The sequence below is a fragment of the Anoplopoma fimbria genome, chromosome 18 (genome assembly GCF_027596085.1).
Source record: "Anoplopoma fimbria isolate UVic2021 breed Golden Eagle Sablefish chromosome 18, Afim_UVic_2022, whole genome shotgun sequence".
Taxonomy (NCBI): Eukaryota; Metazoa; Chordata; class Actinopteri; order Perciformes; family Anoplopomatidae; genus Anoplopoma; species Anoplopoma fimbria.
Window position 1 is genome coordinate 13,018,363 of NC_072466.1, and position 21,297 is coordinate 13,039,659.

Genomic DNA, 21,297 nt, shown 5'->3' on the forward strand with positions numbered 1-21,297 from the left:
CAACATACCAACGTGAGAGTCGTAACAGTTTCTTTTTCAGTAAAGCGAACAAGTGTCCCGCAGAACTTTGAACTTTTCCTTTAATACCAGGCTGAAAGGCAGTGTTTGTGTTCTCTTTGGTTCAATGTTTCAAGTGAAGTCAAGTGGTTTTGCGTGGTCAGAGCTGTAACCACAGCCAGCAGTGATGTCATGGTGTACTAACATGCACTGCTACATCACTGCAGCAAGGCAAGAACTTAAACCTTAAACCATCCACATCTGTCAGCCTGTCAGTGATGGAGAGGGCCCAATGCTAAACAGACCCTTCTTAATGGTTAGCATGCACAGAGGAGTTGTATATGCATGTGAGCATGTGCACATACATACAATGCAAACAGATGCTCACACACACTGGCGCACTCGACCGTCCAGAGCTGGCAAGCTCTCTTGGATGGCTGGAATTCCCTTGATGGAGCAGAGGGGGAGAGCTGACGAGAGAAGATAGTATAGCAGAGATGTATGGAGGAGGGAGGGAAGGAGGCACCAGGTTGAAGACATTGGGGACCCCATCTGGTGTGGGGACGCCTGTGTTTATGTAGTGTGAGTGTGTATGCTTGTGCACAAGTGCACATTATAATGACGGTGTAATTACCTCACCGTCGATCGAGCCGCTCGCTGTTCATGGATAGGTGATGAGGAGGCATGGGCCATCGCTCTCCCCCTTTACCTCACTATCCATCACAATAATAAGGGGAGCCCCAGCTGACAGAGGGAGCTGGTAACAAATGCCTCCCTGTTTTCGTGGTGAGCCCAGGGAAGCCCCTCGTTTTCCCCCGAAGGCTCCATACGCAGGAGAGGTGGGGCGTCCAGAGGACAGCAGCTTGCTCTGGCGGTTTGTGTTATGCAACATTAGAGGTGCTTAAGTCCCGTCTTTAGGCTGCTGGGATATGTGACAGAGGGTAGAATCTTCCCAAAAACTGTATAAGGAAACAAAGCCAGGCAGTACTCACACTCTACATCAATGCAAACATGCTACACAGAGCATACCTTATTCAACAACAGAGATTAAAGGAGGTATTTTTGGATGCTGTTTTATTACTTCTCATGACTTTCCCCTAAAAGCCTCTGGACTTGTGAAGAGGCTGGGAAAAAGGTGCACCTCTATCCATTGCCATAAAGCATACAGGACATGGTCGCCAAAGAGCCATAAAGCTTTACTCCAACTGCAATGAGCCCAAGCCTGCCCCCCCCAAACGAAACACCAGGCTAATGTTGTTAAATGCATGATAAAGCATACAGCTGTTTAACAGAGCTCTACCAAGTTAAAACATCTCTTTATGGCGCCGACTTTGTACCTCATAATTTTATACGGGTCAAATATTACGTTGAGTATGAAATTGCACTACACTTGTGTTTGATTAGCCAACAGTATATGGGTTTGTTCGAGGTAGTGCTAAGTTTGTGTGATGGCAATGATTGGAGCAAACAATTAGACCTGTCACTCGTTAAACCAATCATATTTTGTCTTGGAGAGGGGCCCTGTTCACGATAGCAGGCTGCTCTTTAATTAAAAGAAAAGAAAAAAACAGAAAGGGGAACTTACCCTGGGGCTTATTCGCCATTATCCAATGATGCCTTCTCTAGAATACCTGACTAAATCTGGCCTTAGCTGAAGAGGAGAAGTTAGCGAGGAAGAAAAAAAAAACAATTATCCATCTGCGAGTGAGCAACAGACATTTAATTCAGGACTGCTGGGGACAGAGCCCCTTGTTTGGAGACAGTAATTAGGCAACAACATGGCGAAGAGGTTGGGAGAAGTCGGAGGCGGGGGCAGGGGGGAGTACACCTCTGGTCATCCAAGGAGAGAGAAAAATGGAGGGATTGAGATGAGGAAAGAGTAGACAAGAAGGGAAAGAATGAGAGAGCAGACATGAGAGGGAAGGGAGCGTGTGTGTGTGTGTGTGTGTGTGTGTGTGTGTGTGTGTGTGTGTGTGTGTGTGTGTGTGTGTGTGTGTGTGTGTGTGTGTGTGTGTGTGTGCGCGTTAGGCAGCATTCTGATGAGTGCAGGATCTCTGCCGACTCCCACCACCATTACAGCAGCACAGAACATCGCCCCAGGGCTTTGGAATCAAACCCATTACATCTGATACTGGATTTCTCTCTGCTCAGAATTAATGCAATGTGGACTCGCCTTCTCTAAAGCTGGCCAGTGTCGCATAGCATCGCTGCGCAAAGAGATGCACCACAAGGAAAGAGAGGACAGGGGAGGAGGAGAGTGAGGGCCTGAAAGTCTGAGAGGGATACTGAAGAGAGAGGCAGGCTCGCTGCAGCCAGAGGGGTCATTTCATATTTACCTTTTTTTTTGTTTATTATATTGAAACAAGGGCTTGCTGTCGCTAATAACTCACAGAATATATGGGACTATGAACACATAAAAGGGGACTAGGTATATGTGTATACAGGGGCCTTGTAGTCCATTTGCATAATTAACAGACTGGCATTTGAAAAGCAGAATGTCAGCACAAACAACCTTGGACACCAAACTACCCCGGGTCATTTTTTTCAGCCGTGTAATTGGCTCCTAATGCAGAGGAGTTAAACGTAGAGATTTTCTGCCCTTAAAGCAAAAAAATCTCCTCTTGTTAATGGTCTCAGCATTGCCGGAATTCTGTCGGTGATTCTCATTTAGCTTGGAATTTTGGAGGTTTAGTAAAGGACCATCGACCAAATTATGAAGCTACATTTACCTTTTATATCCATCAAATCCGCTCTCTTGTGTGTACATCATCAACGTGACACTTCCTTCAAGTTTACCTTAGAACGATTAATGGTTTTAAATGAGGATTGTAAAGAAGGGTCACGTTTTGTGCAGTGTGTCTGGCAAAGCTAGCCTTCATTTTGACTTAGCTGCACTGTAATGGAGTGAAGGTAACACGTCCATCCATCTCTGCCTCTCTGCCTATTTGTAGTGACATGTCTGATGAAATGTTTGTGTAAGCAACCATACTCTATATGGCTACATAGCTGGCTTTGCACTTCATGTCTGCGCTACGTCCCGAACACATCTCACTTGACAGCTACATCTCAAGCAAATTGGCTGTATATAGAATGCAATTTTATGTAAGGCAGCATTACAGCTGATACACGGCCAGTGAGGGTTTGGTTGTGCAACAGCAGAAGTATTTTTGGCCCAATAAGAACTCTTTTTCAGAGTTTCTTAATTAAGCCATGCAGGGAAATGGTTGTAAATAAAAGTATTCAATGTCTTTCATTGAACCTTTTTGAACAAATATTAAAATTATATCATTATTAAGGACTATACAGAATATTTTTGATGAATTGCCTCATTTAGTTGAATATACAGACTATGCAAGTCCAATTAAAGTTAAACTTTATTCATCAGCTGGCTAATGGGGTTCAACCAACATTTTGCATTGCCAATTTCTCAGATCAATACTGATATTTGTTATGATAGAGTGGACACCAGCCAGTTATGTTGCCAATATATGGATTAAGATACCACCATAACCAAAACTACATAAAAACTGCTTTAAAGTGTAATTTTTTCCGTGCATATGTACCCAGATGCTAAAATAAAAGCTCCACTTAAAGCATGTGGTTGGTGCCCTGTGTTAAGGAGCTGGAATCTAAAATTATTTTTTTGTGTTTCTTGTGTCTCTTATTGTCTATTAGAAAGGTTTACCCAGTCGCCAGGAAGAAATGTTGGCACTGTACATTTCTGGGTTTGGGTTTTCCCAATTTGACAGTTGGGGATGAAAACGGTCAATAAAAGATATGGTAATCTGCACAAAATAGCAGCCATTGGCTAATTTAGGTTCAGCAACAGTAATCTTGAAAAAAATCAGTTTCTCTTGACTTGTTTCATAGTTACAGGTGTAGATGTCTTGCTATAAAAAGCAGCAAAATCTTTTTTAAATCAGGAATTTAATTTAGTTGAAGACTGGTTCTATTTGAAGCCAATTACCCATTTTCAAATAGAGTTAAAGAGCCGTTGAGGTCATTTAAGGTCTAGTCCATAAAGAAGCATCTCCTCCAGGAGTGGTGGTGCACTGCTGATATGTTTGTGCCTTCAGATGCACTGAAATGTTTCAGACACTTGTGGCTGTCTCTTGTCATCAAATCTGACATGCAAGTCAGGAAGCATGAACTGAATAAAAACAGAAAAAAGAGACGTGAAAAAAAAAAAAAAAAAAAAAAAAGCACCCTCTGGCAGCCGTCCTTCCAAGGTGCTCCCAGGATAGAATTGAATTCCGGGATTTGCTGGACGCTACGTAGCCTTTGGGATGTAATCTCGGGCCCACACACCTATTAACCACTACCGGCAGAGAAGTTGGAATGACTTTCAAGCTCCAGCGGGTCCAGTAGAGGATAATGACTGTGGTGAGTTCAGGTAATGTGGTTAGCGCGCTGTTGGGGCTAAGCTGTCAGCTCCGTGGCAGAGTTAGAGGTTGGGGGTTGGTAAGAAACTCGGAGGAGGGAGACAGAGAGCGAGAGAGAGAGCGAGAGCGAGAAAGAGAGAGAGAGAAGCTGGACCTGACAGGGCCTGGGAGCAGAGTCAGCGGCCTGGGATCAGTGGCATAGCCTGACTGGATTGGACATCTTCCTGCAGAGAGCTCTCTCCTGATGTTTCAACATCACACACACACACCCCCACACACACACACACACACACACACACACACACACACACACACAAACACACACACACACACAGATACAATCCTGAATGAACACATGCATGCGCACAAATATACATACTCAAGTTGCATGAGCCCAAACAGAAACAAGCCGATTTCTGCAGCTCACTACATGACATATTACTCATCCAGGCCTTTGGTGGACCTCAGAGCCACAACGATGCCTGCTAGCAGTAGCGTGGAGCTGTGAACCCACATTCTACTTGTTCTGCCTGTTGGCTTGTCAATCAGCCAGCCAGCCAGTCTGTCAGTCACTGAATCAGCCATGCAGTTCCCCCTCTCTCTCCCTGGCCTAGGTTCTCCCACCTTTAATCCACTGTTCCTATAACCACATCACCTGGGAGGCCTTAGGGTATGCTCTTCAACCAGCTCCTCTCTTCCTGTCCGTCTTGCATGCAGACCGTCAGCTATCATCCCTGCTGCCCCCCTGCATGGTCTCCAGTTTCACCGCAGGAGCCCTGACTCACACAAGGGCCAGTCGGAAAAATTAGCCAGCCATGCAAAAGAGATAAGATGCAGAGAGGGAAGGAATGTGGCCAATAAAAACACATCATTCAAAGAAAGGCGATAAAGAGAGAAAGCTAGGGGTAACAGAGGATGGTAGGGCAATATTAGAGCTGAGATGAATGGCAGAAATATATTTAGTGTATACTGCAAGACAGGAAAGGCATTTAAAACATTTCACATTATACTTAGAGTTCAAAGGTGCAATCTGCCCATTTGGTTTAAAGATTGTGCCCTTATCCTCTGGTGGAGACGTAATTTGTTCCATTTAATTAATCAAAAATACACACACTTCTTGAGATCATTTATGTCTTTCAATATTAACATGTTTTTTGTATCTGGGAGAAATGCTGACATATTAAGCATCAAAGATTTGACATAACGGCTGGCAAACCGAATCTTTTTAAATATTTAATCCTAAAAGGGTTAGCTTTCACAAACAACAACATGCTAAATAAATGCTACCCCAACTATGAATGAACACATGGATGCTGATACCAATAGCAGATAACAATTCAGATTTTTTAAAAGTCCAAATCTAATAATTTCAAACTGGTGATCTAAAGATAGCCTTTTCAATCTGACAAGAAAGAAAAGAGGCAAGAATAATTAACAGCTTTGCTCATCCCTTGCTTTCTAAACCCTGAACCCTTCTCTGTCTGGCCCATTTGCGTCGGTGTGTCGTCACAGGGCCAGGGGATTTAAGCTAAGCCATATCAGCAGCTGAAAAGGACTTCTCTGAGAAAATACACTGGCCTGGATGTGGCAAATATATTGCTGTAATGTGTTCACGTTTGCAGGGGCCAGAGATCAACAACAGAGCCAGCTGAGGCAAAAGCAGAGAGCTTTGCCTCTGGTAGAGTGCTCCTCAAGGACCCATGATGCACATGTCGTAGTTTAGCACAGACATGTAATATTCTCAACAAGTACATGCTCCATTCAACCTTGAGCTGCAGCGAAGACAAGAGCAGTGTCGGCTGCTAAGATCTAAAGTGTGTCTATTATAAGCAGCGGTTTTGAACCTGAATCTGCAAAGTGCAAGTCCACTCAGTCATGAAGACAGACCCCAGGGACGGGTCACAGCATTTTCCCTGATCTGGTCTCCTCACGCAAACACATCAAACAGCATAGCAAACACACAGTCACACACTAAAAGGAAAACACACACAGTCAAACAAACACACATGGACACATATGCATCAGTACACACAGTGATACGTTTTGACTGAAAAGAGTGATGTGAGATGACAATATGCATTTTTGGATGTTCAGTATTTGTTGGAACCATAGAGCAATGTTATTCTGTATTGTTTGTGTCTATATCATTGATTTGCAACATTAGGGTTGGGACCCGGCTGAAAATTGAAGCCAATGCGGAAGTGCCTTAAACTTGCATCTTTCTAATAGTCAGCGAGGGGTGACTCCTGTGGTTGTAAAAAGAAGTCTTAAGTCTATTAAAAAAATGTAAGAAGACTAAGTCCATTTAAGTCTGTGGTTGGGACCCTCCAAGGGGTTACAAGCTATGTCTAAAGGTCAAATTATGATAACATTTTTAGATATCAAATTATATTTAAAGGTCTTAGGGAGAACTACTGCATACAGTTTGTGAAAAAAGTTGTGGCTCCAAAGGGATCTGCATAAAATCTGATAAATTGCTGGGGGTGTGGAGTTGGAAACTATTTAAATAAGCAGAACTCTGCAGCTCACTCCTCATCTCTGCTTGAAGCTAGCCTCAAACAGGCTACATTAACTGCCACTACCATAACACACGCAAATCTATGACCAAACTTTTGTCAATTGAGTTGCATTGTTGGCAATGTAGGCACTGGGTTTTGACAAGTAAGAGTAATGCGTGCAATAAAATAATGAGAAATTCATGAAAGCTTTAGCTCTTCAGGTTCTTAAAAGTGATAGAAATTGTGATTGAAAAGTGAAACAATCTGAGACATTTTACAGACACCAGCAACCTGTGATAAAAGGTCCCTAGTGCCTTTCTTACTGATCTACAAAAAAAAGAATATCCGCAAACTGCAAATATGAAGGTTTCATTGCAAGCATACTTCTACCTAACACTGTATTTCTGTCCTATGCACTAAAGTACACTATACTAAGGTCAAAACAGAAACAGACCTAATTGTGCATTCAGCAGAAGTCCCACAATCTCCACTGTGCAATTACGTGATCGTCCCTTCACACGTAACTCGCAGTCTAAACCTCTGACCTCTGCATGACACTGCGTTATTGGATAATGACAACAGCGACGTGTATGACAATAATGTTGCTGCCACGCTGGGACAAATGGAGGGGATCGTGACAAAGATGTTAAGGAGGGAGGCTCATTTAGAAACGTGGTACATGTTGGAGATGTTGGGGCCCAGCATGCAACGCCGCCTAAAGCAGAGCCTGACCTCGCAAGGACGAACAGAAGCCTTAACTTACACCAGTCAGGCAGGAGGGACACTAGATATTAAGGGGGGGGACGTCGGCAACACAGCGAGTCACCCCCCTGGCTAGAACGCCTAATACCCTGCTGTGCAAGCTTTTATCTGGCAGACCTTAGAGGCCCACCTGAGAGCAGAGCCAGCTGGGGAGCAGAGTGTTAAGCTGTTGGCTGTCGCTGTGTCATGTCTGTGTGTTAACAGGAGGCCCAGGCTCTACTGCTGCTGCTGCTGCTGCTGTATCTGAGGGCTTCTGCGAGATGCGTGTTGCAGTTTGATGAGTGTTTCTTGCTGCAGTGCGAGGAAAAAGAGAGGGAGAGAGAGGGAGAGTGAGAAAGAATCCCTCCCCATCAGAGCTTCACATTTACTGCTGTTACCAGCACGGCTGCATACACATATGCACATAATCACATGCAGGGACGTGCACACACACACACACACCCTAAAATGCAGACATGCATGCAAGAGTGCACTTGCACAGGAATACAGTGCACACACAGTCACACACACAGTGAGAAAGGAAGTGCTTCAGTGACCCAGCACTGTGAGATAAGGCTGCTCTGCAATTCAGAAATATGCAACCTGCATGTTAACAACCCCTGGAGCGCAGCCTCCCCGGGGTGCTCTGCCTCCTCTCTCAGCCTACCCACCTCCCCGCTCTCCATGTTCCCATCCTCTCTCTCGCCCCATAGACCTCCTCTCCTCCAATCCTATGCATCCCGGAACTCCACCTTGCCTCACCTGACTGCAAACACAGAGAGAAGACAGAGAGGAGAGGAAAATGGAGGATGGATGAGGGGAAAGAGAGGGGAAAGAGAAATGGAAGGAGGAAGAGAGATGTGTGTGTGTGCGTCTGCGTGTGTGTGTGTGTGTGTGACTGCAGAGAGGAGCCAAGTTAATTTTTTGCTGTATTTCTCCGTTGGTCTGCAAGCATGTGCAAAATCCCAGTGAGCTGCTAAGTGCAGAGCAGGGGCAAGAGGGCTCTGGGAGGCGGAAACACAACATATGGAGGGATAATGAGGATCTATTTGGAGAGGTTCTAGCAGAAAGGTTAGACAAGGCCAAATATGAGGGGATGTTGAATTAAGAGAAAACAGAGGGATCAAAGTGTCCAGAGAGAGAACATGCTAGCCACAGAAAGTGCTGCTGAGAGAGGAAGAACAGGGAGGTGTAAAGAGAGAAATAAGCAGAAACAGAGAACAAGAGGGGAAGAGAGAAAGAAAGCTGAGATCCATTCTCAGTAGTGGAGGGAGATTGGCAGGTTTCCGCACTGGAGATGCTATTGAGAGTGACACGTCCACACGACACAGCCGTAACACATTGGCTTTGATACTAATATCAGTCTTTTTAGAAGGAGGTTGATGAAATTTGCATTTAGATTGAAATGACTAGGGGACGGCCAGGGGACCACAGAGGGCCGCAGAAAGCTAGCGAGAGGCAAGAGGAGAGGGGCACGGGGTGTTTTATGCTTCACTCACAGATATGGGATGCTCCAGCTTTGCCTGCCCTCTTTAAAAACAAATAAACACACACACCCTGCCCACTCGACAACACATCCCCTTCTCACACTCTCTACATGCCAACACAGCCTTGCTGAGTAATACGCACTTTACTTGACTATTCTCTGCAGATTTGATGTGGTTCTACCGTAGAGTTGCAACTTCACTGGGTCAAGGATGCAGGGAAGCTCTGCACAGCATCTCCCCTCCCTCTGTTCTCCAACTACACATGCCTGACATTTGCATCGTCCAGAGACAGTGGAGCTAGGAGGAGGAGGAGGAGGAGGAGGAGGTAGGTAGCGTGCTCAATTTGTGTCTTAATCACATTAAAACGGTCCTGTGCAATTTTCTAAACAATTTAACGAGGGCTGTGCCAACTGAGACGGATAACGCAATGTGTCCTAATATTGTGCCCTGGCTGCCTAATGGAAGAGAAGGCAATCACTTTATGTATTCATGCAATATTGGCACTGTATTGTTTAACTAATATTATCATATCATTCAATGATATTCCTCTTAGGGCTTTGGAAATAAATTGTTTATCTGGCATAATCACTGAATCTGTAGACAGTCTCTTTATTAGAATGAGTTTATCAAACACAAAACCGTTAAGTATGAAATATTTACATTTTCAGAGTTAAATAAAAAATCTTTTGATTTGGAAAACTGTGATGCCACATCATTTGTTGAATCAGAGTTTAGCAACATCTGAATCTGATGACAGATGTGACACTGTTTGTAAGTCAAATTTGATCCAACCACAAACACAGTGAGTTTTAGGTGCAGGCTGAAAACTCACCTCTTCAAGAAGCACTACCCTGAGCCTTCCTCGTAGCACTTATCGCATTCGTATTAGTTGTTGCACTTACTGTATTCGTATCAGTTCGCTGCACTTATTGAATTCGTATTCGTTTACTGCACTTATCCTATTCGTAGTAGTTTGTAGCACTTATTATATTCGTATTAGTCTGTTGCAATTATTGTTTTCGTAGTAATTTGCCTCTGCACTATACTTTTGCTCTGGTTTATGCTTTAAGATGCTTGTTTAAGAAAGGAGATGCACTTATGACTTCTGGTGACTAGTAGTTCTCTTGAATACCTATGTTGAATACACTTCCTGTAAGTCGCTTTGGATAAAAGCGTCTGCTAAATGACTGTAATGTAATGTAATGTAATAGGTGCTAAACTCTTGATAAATAATACCATAGATATTTTTTTTTCCTCACTTTACAATGTATTGTTGTTTATTAAGTGATGCCTATTTGATGTTATATAAAAAAAAAAAAATATTAAATCAAGATGCAGGTTCTTAACCAACAGTTCAGTTGCAGCACATTAAACTCCGTTATCACTGGAGTTATATTGTTTGTTATGTGATCACAGAAGTTACTTCATTTGGTTATTTTGTGAATTTTCAACACTACAAACACTTGAGCATGAATATATAATTAGTAATAATAATACATACGTATATAGTTATACACTAATATTTGTAATACTTAACGATTCTTTTAGGGATTTAAAAAAAACCTTATTCTAAATGTATTCAGAAAACATGGGAAAATGTTTTCTAAATGTGTGGGGACATTGCCGTTCTGTGGCTTGTGTCGTAAACTCCCCCATATGATTTAATATTTAAAAATTGTATATGTAACTTTATGTTAGCAATTAATAATAATAATAATAATAATAATAATAATAATAATAATAATAATAATAATAATAATAATAATATTAAATTGTTTAAGTTACATCATGCTTCTCTGACCATTTCAACATAAATGCACATAAAGGCCTATGTTTCATCAGGTACGAAGATTGATTAGAAGGACATTTCCTATTTATTTGACATAATGAGACAGTCTTAACATTACTTTCTTCATTTTTAATTGCATTCTCCCAATCCATTTAAGGCGGTATTTTAAATCTGATATCTGTAAACACGTTGACCAACTGCTGAAAACAGACCAGCAAGTTAATGTTCACCACTCTCACCAGCCACTAGCATCAGGTTGACAAGGGGCTCTTCCAGAGGACAAGAGCACCACCTTGTGTTAATATTTTATAAAGGCATTAGACTCAACCTTGACATGCATTCTGGTCACACAAAGTGCACCCATTACAGGTCGCTGAGGACAACTGACCAGACAAACTTCCTCACTGTAACAATTATGTGAGAATGAATAGTCTCAGAATCTTGTTACGTCTCTATCAACTTTAAACCAGAAAAGCTGCATCTACAGAAAAAGAAGCAAAGCTCTTTGGGACAAAATGTCCTTCTTGGAACAACATTCCCTCTATTGATGATAACATTTAAGACAGAACATCTGCCTTTGCAATTAGATTATTACAGCAGAGGAGCCTCATCAAAAATATATGTACATTTTAAGACTAAATACTACCTGAATCACTTATTAAAATTAATATTCTGCAGTGTAATTGTGGAGATCAATTTAAAGCCAAGAACAAAGGGACTATTCTACATTGCTAAATAAATCAATAGGATAAGGTCAATAGGATTGTAAGATGAGCATAATAAACAAAAATGTAATATGCATCTATGTAAAAATAACTGTGATAGTCTTTTTTTTCAACTACTATTACAATATATTAATGTCTGCTTTGTTTGATAGTGTTTTATGCATTAAGTGTGAGGTGGGATTGCATTCAGTGTTAATAGCAATTTACAATGCCACATCCCCTCTGAGGATTTATAATCATCTGTGTGAAACAATTTAATTCTCTGTCAATATAATCCTGCTGATATTATTAAAAACGCTGTGATGACATGTTTATATTACTATTTTGCCTCAGAGCCAATAACTTTAATTTACCTGGTGGGAGGAAGAGATTGTGGATGTACGTGTGTGTGCGTGTGTGAGTGAGAGAGAAAATTAGTGCTCGGCGAGATGATGGGGGAGTGCAAAACACATTTTAGTGATGAAGAGGCCCCGGGGGGGAAATAGCTCTGAACTACCTGGGTATTTACAGTACAAGTAACGGAATCAGACAGATACCACACACTCACACTGCATGCCCAACCCTTACCCTAAACCTCATCCAAATCTGAACCTTCAAACTAACCTGTATTGAGGACCGGACAAATTCTCTGCACTTTCCAAAAATGTCCTCACTCTGGAGGTCTTAAACTGAGATTGGTCTTCACAAAGACAGATGTATAGGCACACCCTCACTCACTCAATATATATATGCAAGATAAGGCATAATAGTAATAATACCATAGCTTCTGAACCATCAATTTGAATATAACTTCTGATGTTTGTGATGAGTAGGCAGGGGTCTAAGAGACGGAGGGCAGGGAAAGTAAGATTAAGAGAAAGCAGTTCAATCCTGATACAATCCTCCGTATTTAAACAGTGAGTGATTATCCAGCCCCTGTTCTAAAAAGAGTGAGAGAGAGTGAGCAAGATGTATTATAATCAGAGTAGGACACCACTCCGAGGACTCCCTCGGTCATGTAATTCATGAAAGGCAACGATGTTTTTTCTAAAAAAGAATGAGGGAAAGTAGGACGTGATTTAATGTCTTAGGGGAGATTTTAAGCCACTCTTAAAGGCTTAGTCCTCCCCATTCACACCTTAATAATGGGCTGCCATTTGTCCAAAGTCATAGGCTAATGGCCAAATCACCATGTGAATGCAGCTGATGTGGCGTTTGCCTTTAGCTGTGTAACATTTTTATCATCACTTCAGTGTGAGGATCAGTGCATGGGTTAATGGGGATACAGGCGGTTTCAAATTAAAGTACCACTAGTAACCAGCAGGTGTCGGTGTTGCCCTCAACCCCTGACAGCAGCGGCCTGAAGTGGGGATTGAACCTTGAGTGGAGTACAGAGGGGAGCGGCCTGCAGTGGACTGGCCAGCCAGCGCCGCACTGCATCAAACACAAGGTGGGTAAATTGCTATTAATAAGCAAGAGCAGGCTCGGCTGGGCAGTGTGACATGGCCTAGTCCGGGATTTATGGACCCTCTGGCCCGCAAGCATCTTATAACTCATTCAGTATAAGTCATTTTTAACCATCAGCAAGTGTCGGATGATCGGGACATAAATTTGTCCCATCCGCTCTGTCTAAGTGTGTAAGTGTGTGTGTGTGTGAGAGAGAGAGAGACAAAAAAAGCCCTATTTAGACTTTAAGTCATAAAACATTTCCTCCCTCCCACTTTCAGACACATGGCATAAGACCAGATACACAGTGCACACTGAGCAAAGCAGCAGTGGGAGCACAGTGGTGACACGGTCAGTTCATCATACTGTTACACGTTTTATCATTCTGTTGTACCCCTATCTCCTCCTGCAGGTTATAAAGCACATGTAAACATTTAACAACTGTACTTTGTTCTTTGTTGCCAGTGGCTACACACAGATAGAAGTTCAGTGTTAACCTCATTTGCCGAGTAATCTGGTTAATGTTTACGCTTAATGCTCGTAAAAGTCAAACCTTTAATTGAATATACAGCCTCTAAAAGAACTAGTTATTTCAGTTTGTTTTTTTGTCGGCACATTGTGAAACTCTGGGATGAATGTATAAGGGCTACAATTGACAATTATTTTCTTTATTGATTAATGGGTTGATTATTTTCTCAGTAAGTTGACTTGCAGACTGGTGTATAAGATGTCTGATAATAGTGAAAAAAATGTCTAAAGTGACATTTTTAAATACCCTGTTATATCCAGCCAACAGGCCAAAACCCAAAGAACAAGTAATTATCAAATGAGGCAAAGACAAACAAAAAACTTCACATTTACAACAATAGCTTGATATTTTTTAGAAATACTCATTTACTTTCTTGCCAGTTAGATGAGACGATTGATACCACCACGTGTAATGCCAGAGGAAGCTGCTGATTGGCTTAGCTTATTTAACCACATGTGTTTCCTTTGCTGTATTAAACAAATGAGATATAACATGTAAATGAATGGGTGCTTATCGACTGGTTGTCTTTTACTGCTGGACAGAGCCAGGCTAGCCGTTTACTGATTTTTTAACCTAAGCTATATCTACCAGCTGCTGTCTGAAGCTTCATATTCAGCAGACAGATATGACAGTCACATTGATCTTCCCATCTTACAAGCACATTTCCCAAAATGTCAAAAATATTTCTTTAAAAAGCAGGAACCAGCAACTTATTGGCATTTTGCTTAAAAAACCAATCAATTATCAAAACTGTTAAAGATTTACAACAAATATTTGCCTTCAGCTTCAAAAGGGAAAGTTGCATTGCAACCAAAATCATGCACACATTTCCTACAAGTACAAGTGCCAACACACACAATCCTCACCATGATCAAAACATGCTGTGAAAAAAAAAAACAAGCACAGGCAGTTACTTTAATCATCCAAACAGAAATACACAATGCTGGCTATTTAATGTTCATGTAGATTATAAATACACAGCAATATGGCCAACAGCTGGTTCTTTGTTCATGTAAACCAGTAACGAGGAAATGCCAATGTCAAACACTGACTCACACATCCATGCATTCACCATGGCAACAAGTTTCTTCCCAACCTGTTTATCAACATATGGGAGTGTATTGTTTTGGCTAATGCATGAGTCCGTCACGTTTGTGTGTACTGTACAGTGTGTGCAGGTATGTAAGCTTGAGCTTTCTGTCTAGCTCTGCATGTCCACATGTCATTCTTGACTATGTTACCTTATGTACCGTTCATGAAGCTGGTAGAGCAAAGGGAGAGCAGCCCTCTGCACATGGAGTGAGATAAGCGCCTCTTTTAAGCACCAGTGTGTGAAAAGCACAGATTCCACCACAAAATGAGCAGTAATTCAGGGGCAAACAATGGCCAGAAAGCATAAAACCAAAAACCAGAAAGAGGGAAGACAAAGAGATTGGAGATTGTTTTTAGGTAAAAGGTTGACAAAGGGAGTTGAAGAAATGGCAGAAGAGACACCAAGCATAAATATTAACCAGAGATGGAGGGAGGCAGCGAAGGATAGAGCAATTAGCGAGAGATAAAAAGCATGCCAGGGATGGTAAGACAACCTCCTATTACTCCAATTAATCCAATTTGAAAAAAAGAATTTAGCACACCAGAAAGGCTGATCCATTTCCCTGACAACAGCAAGTGTTTGAGGGTCATGAGTGGGCAGTCAGAGCAGGCCTCCTGCCAGGCTGAGCAGAAAACATCATGCTGGCATTTCATCCAGGCGGAGGGGAACGCATGCCCTGTCAGCGGGCACATTAACACTAATTCAACATGACTTGTTGATATATTTCCATGGCGGTAATGATGTTAATGGTAGTATTTTAATGCCCCGTGTGCATGGAAATCAGAGTGAATATTAATGCCGCCGGCCGCTGCTCGTGCCAAGGGTGGAGCACATTAATATGTATTGAGTATAAGCATATGTGTGTGAAGTGACTAATACCAATCCATTTTAATATTTACTTGTCAGTCGCCAAATTAAAAACCGGACTTTTCAATGAAAAAGTTCTCACTTAGTTTGCTGTTGCTTTGGTAAGCAGACTTTGAGGGTACGTTAGTGACCGCCGTAGAGGTGAATGTGTGATGACAGCAGTGTGAACAGACTCTATTTTGAGAGTTTGATCTTTCATGAACTGTATTTGCTGTGGCACCCTGCCACCACGAAGTCCTTTACTGACCCAATTAATCTGTTGCCTTAGCCACAAGTAGGTGGAGTAATGTCCACTACCGACATAAGATCTGAGCCACTAATTAACTCTAAAGCTCTGACAGGTCTGTGATCTGCCTCATGGTCCTGATCTTTGAGAGCTTGTGCCACCATTTGAAGAGAGCGACCTAGAATCATAGCTAATATCACCGGCTGAAAATTGTAATTACTCGCTGGTAAAATGTGGCCATTTTCACTCACTGTTTAGGGTGTCTTTGCCTCAGACACAAGCAGAAAAGCAATTTATTTCAGTTTTCAAGCCGCAAACTTCATTAGTCTTATCTGCAGCAATTGTTTCAAGATGTCTACGATTGTGATTCGCATCCAACCGCTCACAATCAAAATATCATTTCCCCCCCAAACATGCTCGGAGTAATCCCACAAATAATCAGCTCCATTTGTGATCAGATTACTCTGGTATTTCTTCCAGTGGCAGTAATGGATTAGACCTGCAGTCGATAGCAAAGTGGAACAGATTGCTGCCCTCCATGTGATCTACAGAGTCTTCATCCAGCCCATTTGACAGCTGCATTGTTTGAAAAATGGCAAGAAGGGAGGCTGCTGTGAAAACACACCCTGTAGGGGCTCTTAAAACTGTTCACTGCCTTCACGGCTGCACCAGACTCAGTGATGGGAGTGTGGCTCTCACTTTTCTCCTTAACATCATCAATTAACTTTTTAATGTTGCTGCCATTTTGGGAAATGTTGTTTTGGCACGCCATTTTCAAGTCCCCCCTAGTAGTGGTAGTGTTTGTAACACCAGCTATATCTCACACCACATGATATTGCTGAATTTGAAATGTTTTAAACTTAGATGCAATCTATTAGCATGTGTCCATATTTACAAATGTGCCTTACGTCGCCCTGAATTAAATTAATTTATATCATAGCAGTGGTTCCCAACCTTTTGTGGTCTGTTACCCTTTATAGCCAAGCCTTTCCATATCACAACCCCATTCTTCAGGTTCCATACAGCAAGAGCGGTCGGCAGTTCAATCGAGGAAAGATGACCTCTTTTCAAAGTAATTAAGAAGCGAAAATATCCAGTATTTCACAAGAAGAAAAAAGTTCCTTCTTTCTTGTTAATCATCTTGGAATAAAGAAAGAAAAGAAGAAAAAAAACTACATTATGTTATGTTCCATGATGTTAATTTTTCCTTTTCTAAAGACAAGCACTTTGCAGCTTGTGCCTAAAAAATGATTACCACTATGAAACAAAAACGACACAGTGGCGAGTGCAACATGCAATTAGCTACTTAACTGACAGCAGAATAAAGTATCGCTAAGCCAGACAAAACAGTTGTGTATCAATAACAAAACAGTGGCTGTAGCCATCAAATACAATGTGCACATATGTATGCATAAAGTATAACTTTGTACGCATAACTTAAAATAAAAAATAAAAACATATTATCTTTCAGACCTTTGGGGCTTGATAATGTGACATTCTGAGTAATTTGTAGTTTTACTTTTTAAACAGTATATTAAGCAGGCAAGACTGGTGTTCTTTTACTCATGTAGAATTTTGAATGTTACAGAGTTTTTTACATTATTACATTATGGCATTGCTATCCGAGTACTGAATCCACACTTTGGAGATAAGGTTTGAATTATTGACCCCATATCTAAACAATTACTTAAGTGAGCACAAGTTATCGAAAACCAAAAGAAAATGTTTTAAATGTTGTCAGATGAGATTTCACTGCCTTGGTCCCTATCCAGTGCTACTCAATTATGTAGCACTATACTTTCCTCAAGCAGTAAAATACAATCATTTTAAACACCTGACAAAAATCATTGTGGCAATCCAGTGTGTACAGCCAGAGGGAGATTACAGGATCTGGAAGCTGGGCTACGGAAACAGCGCTGAGGACTCGGCAAAGAGCCAGAGTGTGTTAAGGTTTGAGCTTTAGCTGAGGAGGAAGAGGGGATGCTCAGGCCTCGAGAGGGCTTAGAGACAAGCGTTTGGATAAAAGCCAGACAAAAAAGACACAAGTCTCACGCTTGCAGATGGGACATGTAAAATGGGCTGGACTCCGCAACCAAAGACGCTGCCTAATAACACCAGAAGCATCTTTACCCACAAGCCCTTTTCATTCCAGGTGTGTGTCAGCTTCCACGACAGAGCCGCAGCTTGACACACACAATTGCTTTTTGCCAAGTGAAGCAGCAAAATCCCCAGGCCCTGCTGACATGTAATGACAAATGTGTGAACACTGGCTAGGAAACCGGCTGTGATTTCTAAAACATTGTCTGAAATAATGGTGGCAGAGGGAGGGGGAGAACGCCAGAGAGTGCAAATTACAGCAAAGGCAATGGGCTGGAAAAAAGAATAGCCTTGTTGATGACAACACTGTGTGCTTTTGTGACAGAGGCCCTCACTTTAGTATCCATCTCTCAACTTATTCCATAAAACACATCGTGTTGGCCCACTGAATGACAGCACACCATAACAACTACTGGCTGAGTTCTGAGAAGATTTGTCTTTTTGAGTGTGTTTTGCAAATGTGTAAAAAGAGCAGAAAGGGTTTCTATTGCTCACCCCCAACAATCTAATGTGGCACTGGATTGGAATTTATGTAAATATTATCTCAAGGTTAACTGCAAGCTGTGTGCCTTAAGTGTGCCTTGTAACTATTCTGCCCAGTGAAGCTTCTCTAAACATCCTCAATGAGAACTGCTCTGGTGCCATATGTTTCTGCACACAATAAATAAGAAATGAATTCCTGACGAGTTTAAGTTGCTCCCTGGCATTTCTCTCAAAACTAATGGGCCATGAGTGAATTATTGATGAGTGTTGATCAAGGAGAGAGCAGAAAATAGGTTACCTATAAGCTCACACTCAAACACAGTGACATGCCTAAATATTTAATCAAAAGGGGTAAATAGGCATGTGATATGACGATAATATTCCTAGCTTCCCTCCTAATCACTAATTTGAAAGATAAAATGAACCCTGGTCTTGTTATTGACTTCACTGTTCACTTCAATTCACAAGACCTCATTCAACTGCACAGCACTGCTCAGCAGCAATCTTATCGCCGTTTCCTTTAACTCCTGCATCCCATCGCTCTCTCCTTTCCCCGTTTGCTGTGGGCTGCAGTAACACAAGAGTGATGTGAGTGACCTTGGCCTGGTTCTGTGGGCTCCAGAGGACGGCCGTGTCTCACAGCGATCCATTCCTCCCCACCAATCCCGATTAGCAGGGCGGGCAGCAGGCAACGGACGGGAACGAAGTGTCGCAGTGCAGAGAGGGCTGTCGTGGAGCTTGAGCCGGATCGGTGGCCCAGAAGAGATGTGAGGTGGGGAGGTGGAGCGGGGCTGGGACGGGGGGGGAACAACAGCCTGTGGGGTGGAGTGTGTGCATGTTAGGGGTTCTGTAGGATAATGGTGGAGTAGTTCAACAGCAGGTCAAGGAGGACAAAAAAGTCAGAAGTGATCTCGGTGGGGAAGGAGATGAGAAGGCATGAAGGCCTGGAAGGAGGCCGCAATCTGGCATGTGCTATGAAATGTTTTTCTGCTCTTCAGAGCCATCACTGCACACTGGGATGGCACGCACGCACGCACACACACACACACACACACACACACACACACACACACACACACACACACACACACACACACACACACACACACACACAAACACACAAACACGCTTAAGGCCAGGGTGTACTTGAAACAAACTACTTTATGCTTAATGTTGTCTGACCACGTCTTAAGTCATCAGTGTTTATATCTATTCCAAATGGTGGGGCTAAAACCAACAATCATAGAGGGGGAGACAAGAATTGATAATTGTTCAAATATGCTACAGTTATGCTATCTCCTCAAAGGCGTTTATAGCTGTGTACTCTGTTGAGAAGAGACAACCATTAACACCTTAAATCACCTTTTAAGGCTCAACTGTTGTTTCCACATCAAGCATCCTGCAGCATTAGTATTCATTTGGAGGTTCTCAGGCCACCTAATAAAGTCCAATACCAAATCTTCTTTTTAGCTCTACCTTGCTGACTCAATAACTGCTAAATGTTCAACCATGTTCACCAGCTGGTCGCTAACTTTTGCTGTCTGCTGTTTGGTGCTGGTCAGGAAGCGTACGGTCAGCGCTTAGAGAGAGTTTTAAACAGCTCCGTGTGATGGCCCAAAATGTTGGTGAGAATGACCCAAAACTAAACAATGAGCTGAAAGATGTAAAACACTCAAATGAGCTGAGAGGAACTGCAGTCTGGTGTTAACTCTGTGTGGGTTCATTGCTACGAGCAACCAGTTTCACATTCAAACAGTCCTGTGATAGCTTTAATGGATGCTTTATGGTAAGTAAAATACTGAACTGACTCCTTAAAATTTTTCTGCAACATGTTTATGCAGAACACTTAACAAAGCGATTGTTAATATGAGCAGTTTAAGGCATACAGTATACTGTTGGTAGTTTTTGTTGACCTCCTCACGTCTTTCTGCAAAAAGCCCACCCTGATAGGCCAGTTTAAACTGGTAAATATAAATAATGTTTGACTGGTTTCAATAACGGCAAGAGTTTGAGTTTTTTTCTTATTCCTTTAAAACGTTTTTAAAAAATCATGTTGAACATAGTTTTAACCTCCAAGTTTTGCTTTGGAGATTGCAAATAAATGACTGCATGTTTTCATAAAGCCTTGAGGCCAACATTATATTTTGTCCCCCTCAACCTTCGCCATGCAACACTTCATCGCAACACACACACACACACACACACACACACACACACACACACACACACACACACACACACACACACACACACACACACACACACACACACACACACACACACACACACACACATGCAGTACATGCGTAATGTATATACACACACCCTCCCAGCAGATTGGCTAATGCAACGACAGCCACCTTTCCAGTGCCCTTGGCTCCCTCCTCGTATTTCTCCCTCCCTCTACAGTAATTCTGCCCCCTGATGAAACTCTTTCCTCTTGATTCGAATCAATTTCAGGGCGCTTCACTTGCGAGAGACACACGACAAGGTTTATCATGCAGAAGCACTGAAAGTTTTCCATCTCTCCCCCAGCCTTCCTCCAGCCCTGTCCATTTTGTTCTCCCTCCTTCCGACTCCCCCCTCCCATTATACGCTTCTCTTACATGAGGCCTGGGCATCGACCCCAGTGATAATCTAGTCTTTCATATTGGCAGATTAATATTGACTCAGAGCCCTGGAGCTGATGCGCGGCCCATCCTCCAGGTGCTGGAGCATGCAGAGTATGAGAGATGGAGATTAATATACATTCTGCTAGTGCCTCTCACCCTAGAAGAGCTGCATGAGAAACACTGTTAAGACCGAGGAAGTAATTGTGGTTTGCCGGCTTTTTTAAGCCACAGTATATGCACGCAGCCAAGTGCCTTAAAAAAAGAAACTCCCTGCCACATATGTATGCCTCTATGCATGCATGTGCACACAGCAGGACATACTTGTGTTTTAAACCCCTAGGCAGTA